Genomic DNA, 25,206 nt, shown 5'->3' on the forward strand with positions numbered 1-25,206 from the left:
TGAATCACGTGCTGTCCCTCACCTAACATAGAATAAAGAGACCAAAACGCATAACAAGAAGCATGCAGAAAAAACTGAATTGGAAACTGCAACAAGCCAGAGTCTCTGTATGCAGTGTAACAAAGGAAAAAAGAAACATCACCCATCCTTATAAAACAAATCAAGAAATATAAAATCATCAGCAGTAAAACTGTACTAACAAAAAGAACATATTTCGAAACAGCTGATGAGTGGAATATCCAATAATTAAAAACTCATATAAAACATTTCCAGATACCAACAAAATATTTAAAAATAGCAGACACAAAGACCCAGTAATGAAAAATAATAAGGATACAAAAATCTTTTTGCTCTGCATACCTGGGAACATTTGATATCCAGGTGTCCTGAGATTGTTCTGAATTAGCAGGAGGTGGGGTGGTTTGCTTGGAACTTTCTCCTCTCTCAGTTACATACCAGCGCTCTCTCTCACACTGGCTCTCAATGACACACCTATACACACATGCTCTCAGTACTCACATATACACATGCTTTTTCTCTCACTTATATAGGCTGTTAATTACACATTTACACACATGCTGTCTATCTTTTCACGCTTACACACACACACAGGCTTTCAATCACATAAATACATGCTGTCTTTTTCTCTCACACACAGACTCTCATTCACATGCTTACAAACATGTCCTCTCTTTCTCTCATTTACACACAGGCTCTCAATCACATACTCACATGCTCCGTCACCTAAATCAGCTCTCAATCACACACAGACACACATGATCTCTCTCTCTCATTTAAACACAGGCTGTCAATCACATACTCACATGCTCCATCACCTAAACCAGCTGTCAATCAGACACAGACACACATGATATCTCTCTTACTTATACACACAGGCTCTTAATCATAGAAACATAGAAACATAGAAATGTCGGCAGAAGAAGACCAAACGGCCCATCCAGTCTGCCCAGCAAGCTTCACATTTTTTTCTCATACTTATCTGTTTCTCTTAGCTCTTTGGTTCTATTTCTCTTCCACCCCCACCATTAATGTAGAGAGCAGTGATGGAGCTGCAACCAAGTGAAATATCAAGCTTGATTAGTTAGGGGTAGTAGGGGTAGTAACCGCCGCAATAAGCAAGCTACACCCATGTTTATTTGTTTTACCCAGACTGTGTTATTCAGCCCTTATTGGTTGTTTTTCTTCTCCCCTGCCGTTGAAGCAGGGAGCTATGCTGGATATGCGTGTAGTATCAGTTTTTCTTCTCCCCTGCCATTGAAGCAGAGAGCTATGCTGGATATGCATAGCTCTCTATGCATATCCATATATGCATATATGCATAGCATAGAAATCATACATACACATGATTTCTCTCACACACAAAGGAGCTCAATCATACACACATACTCTTTCACACAAACTTACACATACAGGTTCCCAATGGTAAACTTACATTCATGCTCTCTCTCTCTCTCACAGGCAGGCTCTCAATCACAGACATACTCTCTTTCACATATACAGGCTCTCAATCACAGACATACTCTCTTTCACATACACAGGCTCTCAATCATTCACATACATGCAATCTCTCACTCACACACACAGGATCTCAAACACACATGCTTGCTCGCTCATTCACTATCTCTCTCCCCCACCCTGGGAACTCGCGGCGGCAGCAGCCTCCTCCCAACGCTAACCTCTTCATTTTCAGCCCTCGCGGAGGCGGAGTCCCATCGGCCGCGGTTGAAACTCCATTTTCCTCCGAGCCGCGCTGCAGTCTTCTTCCCGTCGGACACTAGCGTGGCCTCTTCTTCCCGCGCAGGCACCCGATGACTCCAGCACAGGCACCCGGCTGACACCCGATGACTCCCGCGCAGGCACCCGATGACTCCAGCGCAGGCACCCGGCTGACACCCGATGACTCTCGCGCAGGCACCCGATGACTCCAGCGCAGGCACCCGGCTGACACCCGATGACTCTCGCGCAGGCACCCGATGACTCCAGCGCAGGCACCCAGCTGACACCTGATGACTCCCGCGCAGGCACCCGGCTGACTCCAGTCGTGCCCAGCGTGCTCTCTTCTCCCCCCCCCCCCACGCGGCCCGGAAGAGGAAGTGGAGAGCATCGGGTGCCTGCGCGGAAGAAGAGACCACACTAGCGTGGTCTCTTCTTCCCGCGCAGGCACCCGATGCTCTCCACTTCCTCTTCCGGACCGCGGGGGGGGGGGGGGGGGAGAAGAGAGCACGCCCGGTGCCGCTGACTCCAGCTGTCCTGCCGCGTTCCGCCCGGGCTGACAGCAAAGGACTCCCATGCTTGAAAGCGCGGCTCTCTTAATTTTACCGGGGCAGTGCCGCCCCCGGGAAGCTGGCGCCCTAGGCGACTGCCTAGTTCGCCTAGTAGTGCTTCCGCCGGCCCTGCGCCCCGCCTCCCTGCAGCAGCCGCGGCGCCGCAGACCGGCAAAAAACCCCAACGGCCCGGTACTGGTCCGCGGACCAGTGGTTGGGGACCTGCTTTAGGCGACCCCTGCGTTTTGGTCGTTCGACCCCCGCCGGGGTCGCGACCCACAGGTTGAGAACCCCTGCCTTAGAGAATAGCTATTGCCATTAGTAATGGTAACATGGAATAGACTTAATTTTTGGGTACTTGCCAGGTTCTTATGACCTGGATTGGCCACTGTTGGAGACAGGATGCTGGGCTTGATGGACCCTTGGTCTGACCCAGTATGGCATTTTCTTATGTTCTTATCCACCCCAATATAATCAACAAACAAACAGTATGGGAGAACCTGGCTGGGGCTATAGATGGTAGAAGAAAAAGAAGAACTTTAGAATAGATACTGTGGTAGTAGTAACCTGTATCTTTTCTTTTTTCAGATTTGTAATCTGGGGAAAAAATACCCCAGTGCAACCAAAACACAAACCAGGTGGGAAAACTAGGCTGGGATCATTGTAGAGAAGTTAAAACAAAACAAAAAACTGAATAATAGGTGGCAGGGGAGGAGAATTGTTTTATTATTATTTTAATTTTTCTTTCCTGGGGAAAAATAAATAGTTTAGTACAATCAAGAAACAAACAGCAGCAAACAACACAGAGGCACAAAATTCCCCCATGTTCATACATAATAGCCATGGCAGGCAGAGCAGTAATAGTAAGGTCCCAGATTTGCATGCATTTCCTCCATTGTTTGCAAATCTCTTTCATGCATATTCATTGTGGATATCCTGAAAACCTGGCCTATTTGTGGCACTCATGGACTGAAGTTCGTCATCGCTGCTCTAGAGCATTTACAGTAAGGTCCTTATGGTGGAATCAGGGCATTGCCAGCTGGCAGAGCAATAACAGTCAGGTCCTTTAGTGGTATAAGTGGCATAGCTGGCAGGTACTAAAGCATTAACAGTAAAGCCCCTGTGGTGGTATGAGGGCATAGCAGCTGGCAGAGTGGTAACAGGGGCATGGCAGGCAGGTACTAGAGCATTAACAGTAAGGAACCTATGGTTCCATAGAGATCTCATAGCCAGTGACCGGGGCAAGGTCAGGTCAGCGCAATTTTGAAAAACGGTGCTGATTGGGCCTGGGGCTAAGGGGTGCCCTGTGCCCCAAAGCTGAATCCTTTTTTCATTTTGGAGATTAGGGAATGCAGGAGGGGACTTCTCCACCAGAAACCAATGAGTTTTTCTAAAACTTGGGGGACCTGGAGGTGGTGGGGGGGGGGTTTCAGGGACCTTCTACCCCAACAATTATTTTTGCTGTCATTGGGGGGGGCAGTGAGTGGGAGGAAGGGAGGGCCTGCTGGAACATTATAATGAAAGGGGGTGGGGGATACACTTTTGAATTTTGAAAGGGTTGGGGAGGCAATCATTGTGTGAATGACTAACTGCTATTTTTTCACTTGGCATGTCAGGGGGCCATCTTATTGATGGCCCTGAGGTGAGGAGGAGATCAGTTTTGACCCATGCACACCTTTTTCTATGTGTAATGACCTTCTTTTAAATTTTGCATGGCCTTTTAAATCTAACATGGAAGCCTCGAGATATGCATTAAATTCTTGAGGTTCCCACATTAGATTAACATTTCCTCAGTAGGTATTCTAAGTTGGCCATGGTAATTTATTAACATCAGATTGTCTATGCATGAGCTGCTTTGCATGGATTTGCAAAATTCCATATAATAGGTGAGTGAATCTGGCTAGGGCTATGCAAAATATCATGGATATTGTTATATTGTGCAATATATGCTATTTAACATGCATTAGAGCCCTACCATGGCTTGATGCATCTTCTAGTAAGTTAGCCAGCTAACTTTCGGGCCGATATAGTAAGGTGCGGTAGAAAGAGGTGCATTAGTGCCCGGCGCACCCGCGTTTGCCGCATGCACAGTTCGGATCACCTACCGCTCGATACTGTATTTAAATGGCATGCAAATGCAAGCTGCGTCCAACGCGCGTCCATGAAGCGCAATCCATTTTACTGTATAGGCGCTATACAGCGTGTGCGCATGCGCCTTCACTGCCTTGAGCGCCCATATTGGACCTACAGGCGTGCACGTATTCACCTTCGCCGGCGGGGCTGCTGAAGCCGCTCTCTCTCGCCGCATTTCTACTTCTACTGCTGCTGCTGGGGGCTTGCGTGGCCACGGCCAGGGCAGGTGAGCGGGGGCTGGGGGAAAGTTTGGGACTGTGAAATTTCGTCTCTCTCTGTTTGGGCTTGGATTGGGTTGGTTTGATTTGGGACTGGGCGGCTAAGTGCGAGAAGCATTTTTTTTCTGTGGATTGGGTTGGTTTGGGACTGGGCAGCTAAGTGCAAGGAGCATTTTTTTTTTCTGTGGATTGGGTTGGTTTGGGACTGGGCGGCTAAGTGCGAGAAGCATTTTTTTTCTGTGGATTGGGTTGGTTTGGGACTGGGCGGCTAAGTGCGAGAAGCATTTTTTTTTTCTGTGGATTGGGTTGGTTTGGGACTGGGCGGCTAAGTGCGAGAAGCATTTTTTTTTTCTGTGGATTGGGTTGGTTTGGGACTGGGCGGCTAAGTGCAAGGAGCATTTTTTTTTTCTGTGGATTGGGTTGGTTTGGGACTGGGCGGCTAAGTGCGAGAAGCATTTTTTTTTTCTGTGGATTGGGTTTGTTTGGGACTGGGCGGCTAAGTGCGAGGAGCATTTTTTTTTTCTGTGGATTGGGTTGGTTTGGGACTGGGCGGCTAAGTGCGAGAAGCATTTTTTTTCTGTGGATTGGGTTGGTTTGGGACTGGGCGGCTAAGTGCGAGAAGCATTTTTTTTTTTCTGTGGATTGGGTTGGTTTGGGACTGGGCGGCTAAGTGCGAGAAGCATTTTTTTTTTCTGTGGATTGGGTTGGTTTGGGACTGGGCGGCTAAATGCAAGGAGCATTTTTTTTTTCTGTGGATTGGGTTGGTTTGGGACTGGGCGGCTAAGTGCGAGAAGCATTTTTTTTTTCTGTGGATTGGGTTTGTTTGGGACTGGGCGGCTAAGTGCGAGGAGCATTTTTTTTTTCTGTGGATTGGGTTTGTTTGGGACTGGGCGGCTAAGTGCGAGAAGCATTTTTTTTTTCTGTGGATTGGGTTTATTTATTTATTTATTATTTATTTAGTGATTTTTTTATATACCGCGGCACGTTAAAAACATCACCTCGGTTTACAATAAACAATAACACAGCAATAAGCTTTACATTCAACAGGAAATACAGTGTACAAAATGGTTCAATTATTAACAAGAATTTAAAACAAGTACAATGAACCAATGAACGAATGCAAAGAACAGTTCAATGTTAAATGGATTGGTTTGGGACTGGGCGGCTAAGTGCGAGGAGCATTTTTTTTTTCTGTGGATTGGGTTGGTTTGGGACTGGGCGGCTAAGTGCAAGGAGCATTTTTTTTTTCTGTGGATTGGGTTGGTTTGGGACTGGGCGGCTAAGTGCGAGGAGCATTTTTTTTTTCTGTGGATTGGGTTGGTTTGGGACTGGGCGGCTAAGTGCGAGGAGCATTTTTTTTTTCTGTGGATTGGGTTGGTTTGGGACTGGGCGGCTAAGTGCGAGAAGCATTTTTTTTTTCTGTGGATTGGGTTGGTTTGGGACTGGGCGGCTAAGTTCATCACCCTAACGCAAGGGTCAGGGTAGGCGGTAAATTAGTAGGTTAAAGACGTGGCAAGATAGCAGGTTAAAAAGGCAATAGTCGGGGCGCACTTTACTGTATGGGAGGGAATAGCTAATCGGATCATTTACATACATATACATGCCGCGGGCGGAAAGGGATACACTTCAAGTTAAAGAAGCGCTAAGGATCGGTAAAAACAGATAGTGAATCGCGGGTTAGACTTATGCGGCGAAATTGTGAGTACACAGCAGGTTAGAAACAGGATAACTGTGGCCGCGCTTTACTGTATCGGCCTGTTTGAATATTGGAGTTAACTGGATAACTCAACTCATCCCAGTTAAACTCCTAGAGTCATCATTTTGTGAGAATAGCACCTGTGGTTAGGGTAACTTTTCAGATACTACATCGCTATTTTATCACACCCACAATATTTTCACATTGCAAGCTGAGAAGTGCCTAGATAGGTTTTTATTGCATATTGGGCAGGAGAGAGAGAGAGAGATATCCCCCCCCTCCCCCTGACCAAAACGGGATTTTCGATATTTATCGCAAATCCCGTTTCGGGCATAATGCACAGCATAATGCCAAGAAAAAGGTGTAGTTATTTCTGGCATTATAACGTGCATTACTTTATCGCACGCAACATTAAGTACCCCTCATTTTCATAAATTCCACCCACACTTCTCCCTTTTCTCTAAATTTTTTAAATTTGCATACATGTTTTGCAATGCATTATTTATCGCATGCATTATGGCGTTATTGCGGGTGATAGGGCGCAGATATTGCCCTACTTTCAGTGGAAGTACCCTGCTATTTTCCTGTACTTCTTTAAAAGCTCTGCCAAGTATTCATCATTTGTTTGTACTCTGGATCCCAGCCCTGGGCTTCCTTCACTAACAGGCGAACAGTGTGTGCAGAATATTGGATACACTGGGGGTGAGAGGAGAAGGAAAGAGCTGTACCGGGGGTGAGGTTCCCGGCCCCAACGGACTCCCCTCCATTGCATCTGACGTCACTTACCAGGGACCTGACTTCCGCATAAAGTCGCCGCTCTTGCGGCATTGATTCGGGTGAGAGGAGAAGGAAAGAGCTGTACCGGGGGTGAGGTTCCCGGCCCCAACGGACTCCCCTCCATTGCATCTGACGTCACTTACCAGGGACCTGACTTCCGCATAAAGTCGCCGCTCTTGCGGCATTGATTCGGGTGAGAGGAGAAGGAAAGAGCTGTACCGGGGGTGAGGTTCCCGGCCCCAACGGACTCCCCTCCATTGCATCTGACGTCACTTACCAGGGACCTGACTTCCGCATAAAGTCGCCGCTCTTGCGGCATTGATTCGGGTGAGAGGAGAAGGAAAGAGCTGTACCGGGGGTGAGGTTCCCGGCCCCAACGGACTCCCCTCCATTGCATCTGACGTCACTTACCAGGGACCTGACTTCCGCATAAAGTCGCCGCTCTTGCGGCATTGATTCGGGTGAGAGGAGAAGGAAAGAGCTGTACCGGGGGTGAGGTTCCCGGCCCCAACGGACTCCCCTCCATTGCATCTGACGTCACTTACCAGGGACCTGACTTCCGCATAAAGTCGCCGCTACTGCGGCGCGATAGCGTCCGCCGGCGCGTCGTCTAAGCCGCGCGCCGTCAAAGGGGCAGCGACTTAATTTCGACTTGGTTTCGAATTGGAGAGAATGATTAAAAGTGATTGGTAAATACATAAACTCTTCCTCTTCTAACTTGCCCCCTGAGGATCCAGGAGGTCGTGGAAAAGAACTGGAGGTAGGTCCTTCTTTTTCCTAAAAAGAAATGCCTCATACTAAACGCAAGGGACGACTGCGTGTAGATTCCCCTGCGCTACCACAGAACCTTCCTATGCAGCAATTAATTGAAGGATTCTTTGCCCCAGCTGCAGTCTCAACGCCGGGAGTCAAGTCCGCTGGGGGTTTAGGCGAGGAGCACGACCTTACCCTCTTGGACAATCAGATCTCGTTAAGCCCCAGAGCACCCCTAACACCCTCAAACCCATCCCTGGGATTTCCTCAAGGTACTATTCAAGGGGACCAGCTGAAGGTCTGTAAGCCCCTGAATGCAGAGGGAGAACCTGATAAGAGTCCCATGGGGGATAAGATAACATCAGGAGGGAATGAGGGTAACTTGGCAAATGAAATCGTTAAGATTTCTGAGATTTGTCAAGGAGGAGAAATGCTGCCTGATCTCACTTTTGACAAAATAGTCCAGCCTGAAGTAATTACACTAGACTCTATATGGAAGGTTTTGATGAATATGGAGAAATCAATAACATCTTTAACTAATGCTATAAATGCTTCTCAAAATAAGGTACTAAACATAGTTTCTACTGTGAATACCCAAGAAAAAAAATTGGATGAAATTTCGACTCAATTATCAGTAGTAAAAGAGGTACAAGTAAACCTAATTAAATCAGAGGTATTAATGAAAAAGAATTATGAGAAAATCGAGAACAAGTTAAGATACTTGAATTTGAGAATATTAAATTTTCCATGTGTGAAGCTAATTTCACCAAGAGAACAATTTAGAAAGTATTTGATAGAAATACTTTCAATATCATCGGAAAAAATACCTACTTTTTCAAAGGTTTACTATGCCCCTAGTAAGGAAAATAGAAAAGGAGCTAAAATATCAGATGTAAATTTAGAAACGGATTTAACAACTTTCCTTGAAACATCTGTTGAAGAGCAAATTGAGTACAGGGGAACTCTGTTGGTGTCCTTTGTTAATGAAGCAGAAAGAGATTTAATTCTGAAACTATTCTTTCGTAATCGTGAGAAAGTATACTACGGTCAGAAAATCTGGATTTATCCAGATGTTACAAAGGATACTCAAAATAGAAGAAAGCAATTTGTAGATATGATACAGGAAGCCAAAATGTTGGGGATACAACTAGCGATTCGCTATCCATGTAAATGTTTATTTACATATAAAAATAATAAATATGTTTTTTATGATCCCCCACAATTGAAAACATTTATAGAGAAATGTAAGAGTGAGACTGGCAAAGTATAATTACTCCCCTTGGGGTTATATGGAAATAGAAACTGCTATATATATGCGTAGATTGTAATATTTAGTAAATGCTCTATATTAACTCCTGGGATCCCCAAACTACTTTATAAATATTATATGCAGAAGACTAGTTTATAAATAATTTTGTTATAAACAATTATGTTGTAAGAAGTAATTCTTATGAATGTATTGTGATATAAACTTTCTGTTAATTTGTAAAAGGAAATGATTATAAATAAAGAATTGAAAAAAAAGAATATTGGATACACTGAAAGCCCTCCTTATGTATTGCTTTTATTATATCTGTGCCATTGTCTGTGACAAAGAAACCTGCATTTAAACTGCTCACTCTCCTGTCTAGCATCTCTTTAATGGCTGATAGAATATCAGTCATGATATGGGACTCATCCATCAACTGGGTGGGCAGCAAAGCTCACCTGCACACTGATGCTCTGACTCTACTAGAGCTCCTGTCTGCCCTGCTCCCTGCCACTGCCAGGTCCCACCAGTGTGCCATCAAGAAGAGATAAGAGTATGTAACATTTGTGGAAGTCCAGATGTTACTGGTGAAATGCATGCTACTCCCCTCTGCCTTAGTCAGCAAGGCCTGGATTAAATTACAGCACTAATTGTACAGGCTGGGGTTGACCTTCCTACTAATGTTAGTCCTGGAGGAGACATTGTAATCTGGCTCTACTACCTGCAGGAAATGCTTAAAGCCCACATTTCTCCACTAGCTGCAGAGGCTGGTCATCAAGGGCAATCATTTCCCCGATGCTCATGGTTACAACTTTTGATGCTGCCTGCCTCTTTCCCTGAGATGGTGCTACTAAACATGGTGGGTTTTGCTTCTGACACATGTCAGGGGCCTGCTGCCTGACTGCTAGAAGAGACAGAGGGCATGGGTTCAGCTTGGGGGCACACTCCTCCCCTTCTCAACCACTTTTCTCTGACTAGGTGCCCTGGCTACAATGGCCACCCTCCCCAGATGCCAGTGTTCATGGATGTAGCTTCTTCAGGTGATGCAGCATACCAACATTGGTAAGATGTGCCACTTGCTTGCCTCAGCTTATATCCTTGGTCACAGTAACTGAGCCAAACACAAGTACCGTCTCACCTATAATGCATCCAGATCACAGATTTCTTGTGTGTCCCTTCTGTTCATTCTTGGGAATGATTGCTGGCACTAGAGGTGGACCCTAACAAACTGCCACATGGCCCATTAGTCACATTGTACCTGTACTACCTGCTCTTCCTAACCATCATCATCACCTCAGTCCCTTCCATTGCTAAAGGGAAGGTCAAGAAGCTATAAACTAATACTCCAAAACTTTCTTTATTGAATGGCTTTGAACTTTCTTCTTCAGGGAGTCACATACAGGACAATTCATCTTCAGAAGCACATGATACTGTCTGTGCCTCCTCATCATCTATAAGAAAGGACAAGTGCACCATTGGATATGGGTCTTGCATTTCTGCTACCTGTATTGCCCTGTTACTTTCTGCCTTGCATGCTGGTGCCAAATTTCAGTCTCTTCTAGCTGGAGCTGCCTGTCTTGCCTTCAGATTTGGATTTGAACAAGTCCCTTTTCAACTTAGTTGGGGGAGTCTTGTCTTAGTGCCTCCTCTGTAAATAAAATTTTTTCCTCTGCTTTTGTCTTTCCCTGACAATTGTGTGAATGAATACCAACTGAGTCTGCTGCCTGCTGTATATTGCTTACTTGCTGCAGTAATCTGCTCAAATTAGTGCTTACCTTTCTGGATTGGACTGATGCAGCAGTGCCCATTGCCCAGTACCCACCCAGAGAAAGAGAAATCTACTCTGTACGGGCACTGTTGGTCTGCTGCCACTCTCACTAGCAAAGTGCTTGTCTGCCTGGCTGGCAGCCTAGCATTACTTTCCACAGTGGGTGACACCAGAGTCAGCCCTACTGAAATAGCAGGCCAGTCAGCCAAAGAGATTTTTACTAAAACTGATGAAGAAGTGACCTGTGAGAACAGAGCACAATATACAATCTCCTCTCAGAAGAAAGTTTCAGAAGAAATGGTGCAGTACTGCCTGCCTTACACATGCCTAGAGCTGCAAGATTAGCATTACTGAATCCAGAGAGCAACGATAGGCTGGAATTGAAAAAGGCTTCAGTTAGATATTATGCCTCGGAGATCTCCTTTCCAACAGTCTGGTCCAGTGCTCACAGTCCATGACCTGGCTGTGATATCAGACATGACTCTCGTGGAAAGGTTGGTGGCTATGCCAACAGGGATGGATGGGCTGGCTGGCTCCTGGTTACAGTAACATTTATTATCTGTCAGTGAAGAAGTGCATTACCATCCCATTCATTCCTATGAGCCAAAAGACCCAAAGGAATGAATAGGGACAAACACAAATGAAACTAATGGGTTATGTTTCATTCGTGGGATGGTCTCATTTGTTTCATGGACCCCATGAATGAAACAAATGGGACCTATTTGTTTCAGATGTGCATTAATTTTAAAACAAATTTACATCCCTAGTATCTGAAGTGCAGTTGCCAACAGTGCAGCACTTATCAAATGTCCCTGGTTACATTGCTTAGCCCCAGAACCAGATATTTCATTGGGGTAGGGGCAGCATTTTAGGGGATCCTGCCATAGTTGATACCATCCCAGATCAGAGCATGAATAAGTAATGCAGAAATCTGCTATCTAATGCTGCATAGCTTTATGGAAGAGCTAGGGCAAACTTGATCCTGGATCATACCATCTCTACTCTAGGTTGGCAGATTTTGTCCAAAACAGCAAAATCCCTTTGCTACATATTTATGTTAAAAACATAGAATTGAAGTAATATCTACTTCATATAAAGGCAAAAGAATGTGAAAAAGAAAAATTATGGCTAGTGGTTTGAATCAGGACTAGAGTAACTAAGGGCATTACAGCTTCCCCACTGTACTTTTAAAAATGACAGTATCATTCAAGCCCTGTGCATGGGATGGAATACAGTAGCCTTCCCACTACAAAAAAAGAACTGAGACGGTTAGTTCAGAGAGGTTGAAGGAGGTCTTTATTAACATTGGGGAATTTCAGGCTTCCCTGTATAAATACTAAGAGATCTAGAACAGGGCTGACCAACTCAGTCCTTGAGAGTCACGAACAAGCCTGGTTTTCAGGATATCCACAGTGAATATACATGAGATAAATTTTCATAAAATGAAGGCAGTACATGCAAACTATCTCAAATACGTGTATTGTGGCTATCCTGAAAACCTGACCTGTTGTGGCTCTTGCGAATCAAAAATTTTCATCCCTGATCTAGAAGATTGATGAGAGAGCAGGATGTGGTATCTACTGATATGGGAAAGTTGCACTAGATGGAGACTAGGTTTTAAAATAATAGTGCATCTGTGTGCATTATATGGGATACATTCTTTTAGGGAATTTATTTCTGTATATTGTGTAAAAGGTGTCAGCATATGCTAGTTAACATGCAGATAGGATGCATAATCCCCTCTTTGGGTGACACCCGGAATGCAGGGGCACACAACAGTCCTTGGGGCAAATCTTATTCTCAGTTCTTCTATCCTTCACTCAATCCTTTGGCCACCAAGATGCCAGTGTTCTTCCAGCAGGGAGGAAGACAATTCTCCGAGGCCCTAGGCACACTGGGGTGGAACTCTGGAACAGTCTCTTGCACTCCTCAAAACTTTCACAAAGGTACTCACTTCTTGATGTCTTGATGGGTACTCCAGCAGACTTTAAAGAAACAGGCTGAACCCTTGGAGTGGTATTCAAAATAAATATTTACTGTAACTCAGAAACAGTTGATCAACCCCACACAACTACTAGAACAAGTTAAAACAGGCTCCCTATATTGTTCCCCAATATTGACTGGGTAAGTGAAACATCAGGACATGCTAGAACAATAAAATTCCTGGATGGAATAAATGACAGGTTTATGGAGCAATTGCTTCAGGAAACAATGAGAGAGGGAGCTAATTTAGATCTAATTCTCAGTGGAGCGCAGGATTTGGTGAGAGAGGTAACGATAGTGGGAAACGCTTGACAATAATGATCATAATGGGGCAGATTTTCAAAAGGTCACGCGCATATCCCCGAAAACCTGCCCCTGCGCGCGCCGAGCTATCTTGCATAGGCTTGGTGGCACGCACAAGCCCCGGGACACGCGTATGTCCCGGGGCTTGCAAAAAGGGGTGGGGCGTGGGCGGTCCTGGGCATGGCTGGGGCGTGGCCAGAGCCTCCAAGCACAGTGGCCATTTGCTGCTGTGTCCGGGATTGCGGGCCGGCCATTGGCCAGCGTTCGTAAGCTACGCCTGCCAGGAGGCAGGCGCAACTTCTCTGACAAAGGTAAGGGGGGGGTTTAGGTAGTGGAAGGGAGGGGAAGGTGGGGGGAGGCAGGAGGGAACAGAGGAAGGCTGCGCAGCTCGGCGCATGCAAGTTGCACAATTGTGCACCCCCTTGCGTGCATGTTATAAAATTGGGCGTAGATTTGTTTGCGCTGGGTTGCGTGAACAAATCTATGCCCGCACGCAGGTTTTAAGATCTGCCCCAATATGATCAAATTTGAATTAATGACTGGAAGAGGGACAGTATGTAAATCCACGGCTCTTGTGCTAAACTTTCAAAAGGGAAACTTTGATAAAATGAGAACAATAGTTAGAAAAAAACTGAAAAGTGTAGCTACAAGGGTAAAAGTGTACAACAGGTGTGAACATTGTTAGAAAAAAAAAAATACCATCCTAGAAGCACAGTTCAGATGTATTCCATGCATTAAGAAAGGTGGAAGGAAAGCAAAATGATTACCAGCATGGTTAAAAGTTGAGGTGAAAGAGGCTATTTTAGCCAAAAGATTTGAAATTTAGCCAAAAATTTGAAATTTGAAAAGATCTTCATTCAAAAATTGGAAGAAGGATCCTTCAAAAGAAAATAGGATTTATTTTATTTATTTATTTGTTTTTGAAACCGATGTTCATCGGACATATCACACTGGTTTATAGTGGAAACAGAGGAGTCTGTTAGAGTAGACTTCTTGTTTTACAATGGAACATTGTGTTTGTTTTAGATTTAACATTTTACATTGAACTTTGTGATATTTTACATGAAACATTTAACATTGAACATTTTACTTTGAACATTCTACATTGAACTTTATGGCATTGAACTATGTAATCTGTTGTATTGAACTTTATGACATTATGTAGTAAGGCTTTACAGTCTTTTGTGTTGCGAGTTTGCGGTAAGGGTGGTAGAAGGGGAGTCATAATGAGATATTTTAGGGGGAGAGAATATCATTGAAGGTTTGCATCCAGTGTCGTGAGAAAGCTTAGGTTTTTGGGATTGACCATAATATGTGGATTTGATGTGGGTGTTGAGGGAGGGGGGTGTGGTGTAGCATTTTAGTTCATGTGTTGGGTGGTCGTTGGGTATGCTTTTTGGAAGAGCCATGTTTTTAGGTTCTTTTTGAAAGATTGGGTTGTGGGGTTGAGCCTGAGCTGGGATGGTAGGCTGTTGCATAGTGTTGGCCCTTCTACTGTTAGGGCTCGTTCCCTTGTTGAGGTCAGGTGGGCCATTCTTGGTGATGGATTTGGAATGAGTCCAGTATTGGTGGATCGGAGAGATCTCTGGGAGGCTTGGAAATGAATGGCAGGGGTCAGCCAGTCGAATTTTTCATGCATTTGTTTTAAATGTGCTACTTGTGTATGAGTGTTAGAACTTTGTATTGAATTCTTTGTGGTGGGTAGCCAGTGCAGGATTTTGAGGATTGGTGAGATGTGTTCAGATTTTTTGGTGTTTGAGAGTGATCTTGCGGCAGCATTTTGGAGTAGTTGCAGTGGTCAGAGGGTGTTGGATGAGAGGCCCAGGAGCAGGGCATTGCAATAGTCGAGTTTGGAGAATAGGAGAGCTTGGAGTACTGTTATGTAGTCTTGGGCGTAGAGAAGTGGTTTGACTCTTTTGAGGATTTGCAGTTTGTAGAATCCATCCTTTATTATTGAGCTTATATGTTTCTTCATGTTGAGTTCATTGTCAATGAGTACACTAAGGTCTCTGGCATAAGCATAAGCATTGGCAAGTTAAATGTAAGACATTGATAAGACAGGCTAAGAAAGAATTTGAAAAGAAATTGGCCATAGAGGCAAAAACTCACAATAAAAACTTTAAAAAATATATCCGAAGCAGAAAGCCTGCAAGAGAGTCAGTTGCACCGCTGGATGATCAAGGGGTTAAAGGGGCACTTAGAGAAGATAAGGCCATCGTGGAAAGATTAAACTATTATTTGCTTCAGTGTTTACTGAAGAGGATGTTGGAGAGATACCTGTTCCAGAGAAGGTTTTCATGGGTAATGATTCAGATGGACTGAATCAATCACGGTGAACCTAGAAGAAGTGGTAGGCCTGATTGACAAACTGAAGAGTAGTAAAGAACTAAAAAATAAAATTTCAGAACTATTAGTAAACATTTGTAACCTATCATTAAAATCATCCAATGTACCTGAAGTTTGGAAGATGGCTAATGTAGCCCCTATATTTAAAAAGGAATCCAGGGGTGATCCAGGAAACTATAGACTGGTGAGCCTGACTTCAATGCCGGGAAAAATCATGAAAACTGTTATAAAGAATAAAATCACAAAACATTTAGATAGACATGGTTTGATGGGACACAGACAACATGGATTTACCCAAGGGAAGTCTTGCTTCACAAATCTCATACATTTTTTTGAAGGGGTGAATAAACATGTGGACAAAGGTGAACCGGTAGATGTGGTTTATTTGGATTTCCAGAAGGCGTTCAACAAAGTCCCACATGAGAGGCTTCTAAGAAAACTAAAAAGTCATGGGATAGAAGGCGATGTCCTTTTGTGGGTTGCAAATTGGTTAAAAGACAGGAAACAGAGAGTGGGATTAAATGGTCAGTTTTCACAGTGGAAAAATGTTAACAGTGGAGTGCCTCAGGGATCTGTACTTGGACCGGTGCTTTTTAAAATATTTATAAATGATCTGGAAAGAGGTACGATGAGTGAGGTGATCAGATTTGCAGATGACACAAAATTATGCACAGTAGTTAAATCTCAAGTGGATTGTGATGAATTGCAGGAGGATCTTGTGAGACTAGAAGATTGGGCTTCCAAATGGCAGATGAAATTTAACGTGGATAAGCGCAAATTGATGAATATAGGGAAAAATAACACTTGGTATAGTTATACAATGTTAGGTTCTATCTTAGGAGTTACCACGCAGGAAAGAGTTCTAGGCATCATAGTGGATAATACATTGAAATTGTCAGCCCAGTGTGCTGTGACAATCAAAAAAGCAAACAGAATGTAAGGAATTATTAGGAAGGGAATGGAAAATAAAACGGAGGATGTCATAATGCCTCTGAATTTCTCCATGGTAAGACCACACCTTGAATATTGTGTGCAGTTCTGGTCACCGCATCTCAAAAAGAATATAGCTGCACTGGAGAAGGTGCAGAGAAATGATATGGGGCATGGAATGGCTGCCCTGTGAGGAAAGGCTAAGGAAGTTAGGGCTGTTCAGTTTGGAGAAGAGACAACTGAGGGGGGGATATGATAGAAGTCTACAAAATCATGAAAGGACTTGAACAAGTTAATGTAAATTTGCTATTTACTCTCTCAAATAATAGAAGGACCAGGGGGCACCTCCTTGAAGTTAGCAAGTAGCACATTTAAAACAAATCGAAGAAAATTCTTTTTCACTCAGTGCATAGTTAAGCTCTGGAATTCATTGTCAGAGGATGTGGTTACAGCAGTTAGTTTTACTGGATTTAAAAAAGTTTTGGATAAGTTCCTAGCGGTTAAATCCATAAACTGCTATGAAGGTAATTAATAAGCAGTAGTAGTTTGTGATCTATCTAATGTTTGGGTACTTACCAGGTACTTGTGATTTGGTTTAGCCACTGTTGGAAACGGGATACTGGGCTTGATGGACTTTTTGTCTGACCCAGTTTGGCATTTCTTATGTTCCCCTCAGAGAGGAGTGACTTCCCTCCTGAACTGGAACAGGTCAGAAAAACAAAGATATCTTCTTCATTTCCAGGACAGTCCCTCTGCCAGGACTGTGAGGGCAGTGGCAAGCAGGGCAAAATCCTATCCCATTTGGAACAGGCTGTGGGGCCTGAAGTTGGGGAACACCAAAAATCATCTCCTCACTCTCCAATACTAAAGAAACAACCACACCTCTGCAAGTACATCACCAGGTTTTATAGGGCAGAGCTGACCAATCTCAGCATCCGAAGTGAGAGAAACCTGGCCCCAGTACTAAGCTAAGGACACTCCTAAAGGTAAGGGATCAGAGATTCCCATACAGATGTAATGGTATCTTGATAAGAGCATGTATGATATGCTCTTTAACAATGTTGTAGCATGCCCTGAGCGCTACTAGCAATTAGAAATATCAGAAAAGGTTTAAATAAATAAAATAAATATATTAATAGAGAGCGTTATGGAATTTTTAATAATAATAATAGCATTCAGGAATTTCCTGCCAACTCAAGGAACAGAAGTCGTTAATATAATAGAATTATTAGACAGTGCCACAAAACATAGAATTGTCACCACACTCCCTCTTATGCCCCCCCCCCCACCACCACCACCAACTAATTGCCCCATGCTGATCTTACTGAGTATATGAAAACAAACAGAGAACAACAAACTGTGATATCAGCTCTGCAAGTTTGTTCCTTGAATTGGAATCTGAGGCTCAGGTCATTTGTAAGGTAGGGACTAGCCATTGTGGCTACCATAAATGCTGTTTGTTGTCATGTGGGAATTCAGAGATTGATCCTCAAAGCCTAATGTCCTCTCCTCAGACCAGGTGGGATTACTGAAAATGAAGCATTAACAGCCACTGGTAGGCTTGATTCCCAGCTGTTGTTCAAGTGACACCTACTGGCCAGATATGAGGCCTCGAAGGAGTTGTGGTAATGTAGTTCTTAGCCAAGGATTGTAATTATGATAGGATGGTAGCAGAACTTGACTGAAGGGGAGATAAAAATGATAGGATCCCCCAGGTAGAAGCACCACAACCCTAGTAGAGGCCAATTTCAATAAAGCTATAAGCTAAAAAAAAAATCAGGAGGAAAATGGCAGGTTTTACAAAAGCAAAAAAGCACTGTTGAAGATGTCTTGCCATTGGTTAGTGAGTGTCTTATTGGACTCATGACACTAACAAATTAAAACTTAATTTTTCTCAACGATTTTATAACTAACCAGTTTCCTTCTCATAGGAACATAAAAATTGGTATGCTGGGTCTGACCAAGATCCATTGAGCCCAGCATCTTGTCTTAGTGGCCAGTCCGGGTCACAAGTACCTGGCACATCCCATAAAGTAGATCTAATTACTGCTACTCACTGCCAGGAATAGAAATAGCCATTAGTAGTCTACCTGGCTAATAATATGTTATGGACTTTTCCTCCAGGAATTTGTCCAAGCTTCTTTTAAACTCTGCTGTGCTAGTTGCCTTGATCACATCCTCTGACAACAGATTGCACAGCTTGATAGCGCACTGAGTGAAAAAAAATACTTTCTATGATTTCATTTGAATCTGCTAGCTATTACTAGTATTATGGAGTGTCCCCTTCTTTGAGTACTATTTGAAAGGTTACCCGTTCCACCTCACATATGAATGTATAAACTTCTATCATGTCCCCTCGCAGCTCTCTAACCCCCTGGAAATATATCTCCCCCTCCCCCAGCCCATTGGTAATCCTGCTGAGCATGAGGAGGGAAGCAAACAGGAGTTACTAAAGAACCTTTGCTGAAACAGATGCCAGCAGTCAAAGTGTACGATGTAGCAAGGAAAGCCAAATCAAAATATAGCAACAGATTTTTCTTCTTAATCCTTGAATCAACTCCCACTCCCCCGAATACAAAAAAAAAAAGAAAATGCATATAGTAATTGCAGTCTCTGTTTATCTGCTAGAGAACTGTTAATATTTTTGTCAATGTATTTCCACATGACAGGTGTCAGGTGTGTGATGGCGGCTATGGTCTGTCTTGCGGGTGTTAACATGTTCTTCTTCGTTGGCCACTGGGGTCTTTGGCTCTTCTGCAGAATTTCAGTGTGCTGGTAAGTCAGAAAGCTGACATTACTGCTCTCTCTGATACAATAAATTTCTTTTCAAGATTAGAGTAATTAGAAACTGCAGCAGGTGGGAGGATAAGACCTGAAAAGGACTATTTTGGGGCATGGTAGCTGTATCTGTGGCACCAAAAGTACTTGGAATTCATATTGGAAAAGATTAATAAGCAATGTTCCAACCCTGATTGGGGCTTTCTCCTCCTACACCTTGGGCTATTTGAAGCAAAAAATGTAACTTTCTGCTGATTTATAATCTGATTACATTTCTGTATAATGCCTAAGGGTCAAAGTAAGCAGTTGCCAAGAGGGGTACCGTATAATTTAGAGTTAGCAGGTTTGCTCTTCTGCTCACTGCTCTGTTTCCTCCACAGCTGCTTCTCTAGCTTCATTTCTTCTTTTCTGACTGTTAATAGTTCACTACTCCCATTCCTGTGCTCGGTGATGTGCCTCACTCTGTTCCCCTCCCAGTCCCCACTCTGTCCCTCTTTCCCCTCCATCTGCCTTTGATCACTGCCTCCATTCTCCTGCCTTGAATAGGGAAGACAGGTAGGAAGGGGGCTAGAGAGGGGATTTAGATAATGGGGCAACAAAATTATTTTTGTCCTGGGCAGCAAAATTGCTAAATTTGCCACTGGATTGCTCTTTACCGAAGTAATTTACTGAGCAATTCAGTAGGCTACACTCTGCTTCAGAGCCATAGCCAGGGCCATGTGGCACCTATGGCCAAGTGAAAAAGTGCGCCCTCATCCTGAGCACAACACACGACACCACGAGCTGGGAGACTGTCAAATAGAGGGGGCTTTGAGTTTTATTTTTACCCAGCAGTTTCTTCCGGCTCCTTTGGGCTTCCAACTCATTCAGAACCAGTAGAGAGATTCTGTGCCAGAGTCCTTCATTCGCAACTTCTGGGGATCTTTTTTTTACGTCAACTTTCTTTAATCCAGTCATTGCAGTGTCAGTCCTGGGCTGGGAGGCCATGTACCAGAATTCCCTTCAGAACCCTGCACTTATGGGCCCCCAATCCAACCACTAGGTGTCACCCTCCTCCTAGTCACCCCTCCCCGCACACAATTAAAGATTATTCAAATTTTCCATGAAAAAGGCCCTTCTGAGCTAAAAATATCAGGCTGCCTGAGAGCGGCCTGAGAGGGATCTTTTTTTCTGGCCCCCCTCCCTTCCTCTCCCTAGCCCACCCCCAAGCCCTAACTAGATCCCCCCCCCCCCCCCCCCCCCCACCTTTGTTGATAAAGTTACGCCTGCCTGAGGAAGGCGTAACTTGCGTGCGCTGGCTGGCCAGGCCCCGACACAGGCCGCTGTGTCGGGGCACTCGGCCAGACCGCCCCCGGACAGCAGCTATGCCCCAGACATGCCCCACCCATGGCCCTGCCCCCTGACCGCCCATTTTTTCGAAGCCCCAGGACATTTGCGCGTCCTGGGGCTTGTGCGCGCCGCCGAACCTATGCAAGATAGGCTCGGCACGCGGAGGAGGAAGCAGGGGTAGGTTTTCAGGGGTTGCGCACGTATCTTACGCGCGCAACCCTTTGAAAATCTACCCCAAAGAGCCAAGCCATTTAATAATCCGAGTGTAATTTCACCAGACACAGCTTATACCAGTACAATAATGTATTCACCTTAATGCCCACCAACCTGATGACCATAGCAAATGAATCAAAATAAAATAAATTTGCAAAGGACTTCTATAGGTGAACAATGTAATGCCTTGCCTGTAAATTTACATAAAAGTATGATTGGGGAATGTTATATTTTGCATGAAGTTGCTCAAAAGAATAAACAACCTAAGTATTCTTGCAGTAAAATGAAGCTACATCCTTAAGTCCCTGCAAATACCACATCTGGAACACACCATTTTGCAACCCTGGAGAAAAAGCTAAATTACTCACTAAACTGCAGAAAAGTTGCTTCACCATCTACAGAAATAATGGTCTTGTCTATTTTGAATGTATATGAGAAACTTTTTGGCTTTATTATTAAAGGTACTCTGAAACTAGGCTGTCTATAAAATACCATACTTCATCAAAGTTTAGCCCAGATTCCAGCTGAAGCATCTGGCCAGTTTCTGCTGCCAATACTGCCATATACAGTTCCAGTCCTGGCACGATTTGAGGCACACTTGGGATGAGTTTACATTTACCAAACAAAAAATCAACATGAATTTTTCCTTGTCAATCAACTACTCTGAGATAGGCCACTGTCGCTACTGTTGTCTTACTTTCACCCGAAAGGATTACCAGTTGCAACAGACTGGCTTGAGCTAATGAGATACATACGGTCTATCTAGAAATGGTAACCTTGTTCAAATCATCTAGTGAGGTTAGCCAAGCCTTCAACTGTACTATTATATCAGGTGGCATAGAGTCATCCCATCCTGCAGACTGTTTGGTTAGGAATCTTAGCAATATTTTTCCTTTTATAAGTGTTAAGAACATAAGAACATGCCATACTGGGTCAGACCAAGGATCCATCAAGCCCAGCATCCTGTTTCCAATAGTGGCCAATCCAGGCTATAAGTACTTGGCAAGTACCCAAAAATTAAGTCTATCCCATGCTACTGATGCTAGTAACAGAGGTGGCTATTTTCTAAGTCAACTTGATTAATAGAAGGTAATGGACTTCTCCTCCAAGAACTTATCCAAACCTTTTTTAAACCCAGCTACACTAACTGCACTAACCACAACAAATTCCAGAGTTTAATTGTGCATTGAGTGAAAAAGAACTTTCTCCGATTAGTTGTAAATGTGCCACATGCTAACTTCATGGAGTGCCCCCTAGTCCTTCTATTATCCGAAAGAGTAAATAACCGATTAACATTTACTGTTCTAGACCTCTCATGATTTTAAACACCTCTATCATATCCCCCCTCAGCCATCTCTTCTCCAAGCTGAACAGTCCTAACCTCTTTAGTCTTTCCTCATAGGGGAGCTGTTCCATTCCCTTTATCATTTTGGTCGCCCTTCTCTTACCTTCTTCATCACAACTATATCTTTTTTGAGATGCGGCGTCTAGAATTGTACACAGTATTCAAGGTGCAGTCTCACCATGGAGTGATAGAGGCATTAAGACATTTTCCGTTTTATTCACCTTTCCATTCCTAACATTGTTTGCTTTTTTGACTGCCGCAGGACACTGAGCCAATGATTTCAATGTATTATCCACTATGACACCTAGATCTCTTTCCTGGGTGGTAGCTGTTAATATGGAACCTAACATCGTGTAACTATTGCATGGGTTATTTTTCCCTATATGCATTGCCTTGCAGTTATACACATTAAATTTCATCTGAAATTTGGATGCCCAATTTTCCAGTCTTACAAGGTCCTCCTGCAATTTATCACAATCTGCTTATGATTTAACTACTCTGAATAATTTTGTGTCATCTGCAAATTTGATTACCTCACTCGTCGTATTCCTTTCCAGATCATTTATAATTATATTGAAAAACACACCAGTCCCAGTACAGATCCCTGAGGCATTCCACTGCCCACCCCCCTCCACTGAGAAAATTGTCCATTTAATCCTACTCTTTGTTTCCTGTCTTTTAACCAGTTTGTAATCTATGAAAGGACATCGCCACCTATCCCATGACTTTTTACTTTTCCTAGAAGTCTCTCATGAGGAACTTTGTCAAATGCCTTCTGAAAATCCAAATACACTACATCTACCGGTTCACCTTTGTCTACATGTGTATTAACCCCTTTAAAAAAGTGAAGCAGATTTGTAAGGCAAGTCTTGCCTTGGGTAAAGCCATGCTGACTTTGTTTCATTAAACCATGCCTTTCTATACGTTCTATGATTTTGATCTTTAGAACACTTTCCACTATTTTTCCTGGCACTGAAGTCAGGCTAACTGGTCTGTAATTTCCCAGATCGCCCCTGGAGCCCTTTTTAAAAATTGGGGTTACAATAGCCACTCTCCAGTCTTCAGGTACAATGGATGATTTTAATGATAGGTTACAAATTCTTACTAATAGATCTGAAATTTCATTTTTGAGTTCCTTCAGAACCCTGGGGTGTATACAATCCAGTCCAGGTGATTTACTACTCTTCAGTTTGTCAATCAGGCCTACCACATCTTCTAGGTTTACCATGATTTGGTTCAATCCATCTGAATCATTACCCATGAAAACCTTCTCTGGAACGAGTATCTCCCCAACATCATCCTCTTCAGTAAACACCGAAGCAAAGACATCATTTAATCTTTCCGTGATGGCCTTATCTTCTCTAAGTGCCCCTTTAACCCTTCGATCATCAAATAGTTCAACTGACTCCCTCGCAGGCTTTCTACTTTGGATATATTTTTTAAAGTTTTTACTGTGAGTTTTTGCCTCTATGGCCAACTTCTTTTCAAATTCTCTCTTAGCCTGTCTTATCAATGTCTTACATTTAACTTTCCATCGCTTATGCTTTATCCTATTTTCTTCTGTTGGATCCTTCTTCCAATTTTTGAATTTTGGTGCAATAAAACCTAAAGGATTGAACACTCCATTTACATAGGAGAGTACCCCTCTCTTTTGGTAAAAGGAAGGTCTTTATTATTTGTTTTTTAATTTGAAAGTAGTGCCTTGTTCACATTCCATCCTAAACCCAGGGATCTCTGAATCGGAATTTCAGTTCCACTAAAGTCCAGAATCTAGAAGTCTGTGGTTTGGTCTTGGGCTGGTAGAATCCTTAAGACATCTGAGTTACTTACAAACTTATGAAGACAAATTCCTGCAGAGGATAAATGTTTTTTGATATTAGATGTTTTGGATAGCTTCCTCTGTAGTTTGGAATGCTGCTAACAAATAATCAGTTAAAAGCTAAGAACCAGCTGAGGTGCATCCTCCACATAAGTCTCTGCATCCTCATCTGCCTTTCTTTACAAATAGCACATTGCTACTGCAGGATTTGAACAAGCACTAAAAACTTACTTAAAATGTACAATTCCCCCATCTAGATTTCTTTCATCATACCAAAGAAATCTTGGGAAATTATGCTCTTCTTCTGGAACTAAATTGGCATAGAACATTCTTTCATTATCAACAAGCACTATGACTGGACCATTTCAGAAATTTAAAAAGTACACTATACAATAAATTTGCCATGTTAGATCCCTGCATCGGGATATCATTTAGGCCAAACCCATTACTGACTGCAGCTGCATCAAACACTACATGCACATTTCCTTTTTTAGGGTGCACTACAGGAACATGCGCCAGGTACCAGTTTCCTTGTTCACCAGTAAGTGCCAGTGCCAACTCTGCATTGCCATGTTCATCATGGACTTTATAAAGTCCTGATATTTCTTACATAATTCAGGTTTGCCTTTCAAAGTTTTTCGTAAATTCTGCTGCATGCTCATGTGTGAGACACATGAGCATGCAGCAGAATTAAATAAAATTTAATAACTTTAATTTAAAGAACAGCATGCGAAAAAAATAAAATTACTGGGATATTTTAAGTTCACCTTTAGTATGTAGTGCACACACTGTGCACTACATACTAAAGGTGAACTTAAAATATCCCAGTAATTTTATTTTTTTCGCATGCTGTTCTTTAAATTAAAGTTATTAAATTTTATTTTTTCATAGGTTTTAATCTTGGCTTACTTCATCAGTGAGAAATCTGGGACTGATAAAGATTTTCATACTCTACTATTGGTTCCATAACAGCAACTCAAAATCCCTTCACTGTGAAGTATCACAAAAGTCTTTCAAGAAGACTCAGATGCAATATACCAAATCTGCCATATCATTAAAGCATTAATGCCCAGGATTCAAGCAACAGCCCTTCCTATGAAAAGGCAACAGTGCAAATATAGAAAACCAATCTACTTCCTATTGGAAAAATAAAACAAGCCAGACTGTGTTAGATCCCACCATAGAACCTACATGCGAGTCAGCAGAATTCCTCACCTCTGTTGCACGTGCAGAATAAGGGACCATAAATTAAATACCAAAACATGCAGGGAAAAAAAACTG

The 25,206-nt window shown here is 43.2% G+C and overlaps 1 protein-coding gene across 4 annotated transcripts in view; it reads left to right on the forward strand.

Annotated features, from left to right (window-relative positions):
• The window catches only part of RBPMS (RNA binding protein, mRNA processing factor), a 589,352-nt gene that overhangs the window by 548,444 nt on the left and 15,702 nt on the right, over positions 1-25,206 (forward strand). For 2 of the 4 annotated variants that reach the window (XR_003856672.1, XR_003856668.1), the window contains one exon: positions 19,111-19,216. The exons of the other annotated variants lie outside the window; for them this stretch is intronic. The gene's annotated coding sequence lies outside the window, so the exon portion shown is untranslated. The remainder of the gene's footprint in view (positions 1-19,110; positions 19,217-25,206) is intronic. 4 annotated transcript variants of the gene reach the window in all.

This window comes from Rhinatrema bivittatum, chromosome 1 (assembly GCF_901001135.1).
Source record: "Rhinatrema bivittatum chromosome 1, aRhiBiv1.1, whole genome shotgun sequence".
In the NCBI taxonomy this organism is placed as follows: domain Eukaryota; kingdom Metazoa; phylum Chordata; class Amphibia; order Gymnophiona; family Rhinatrematidae; genus Rhinatrema; species Rhinatrema bivittatum.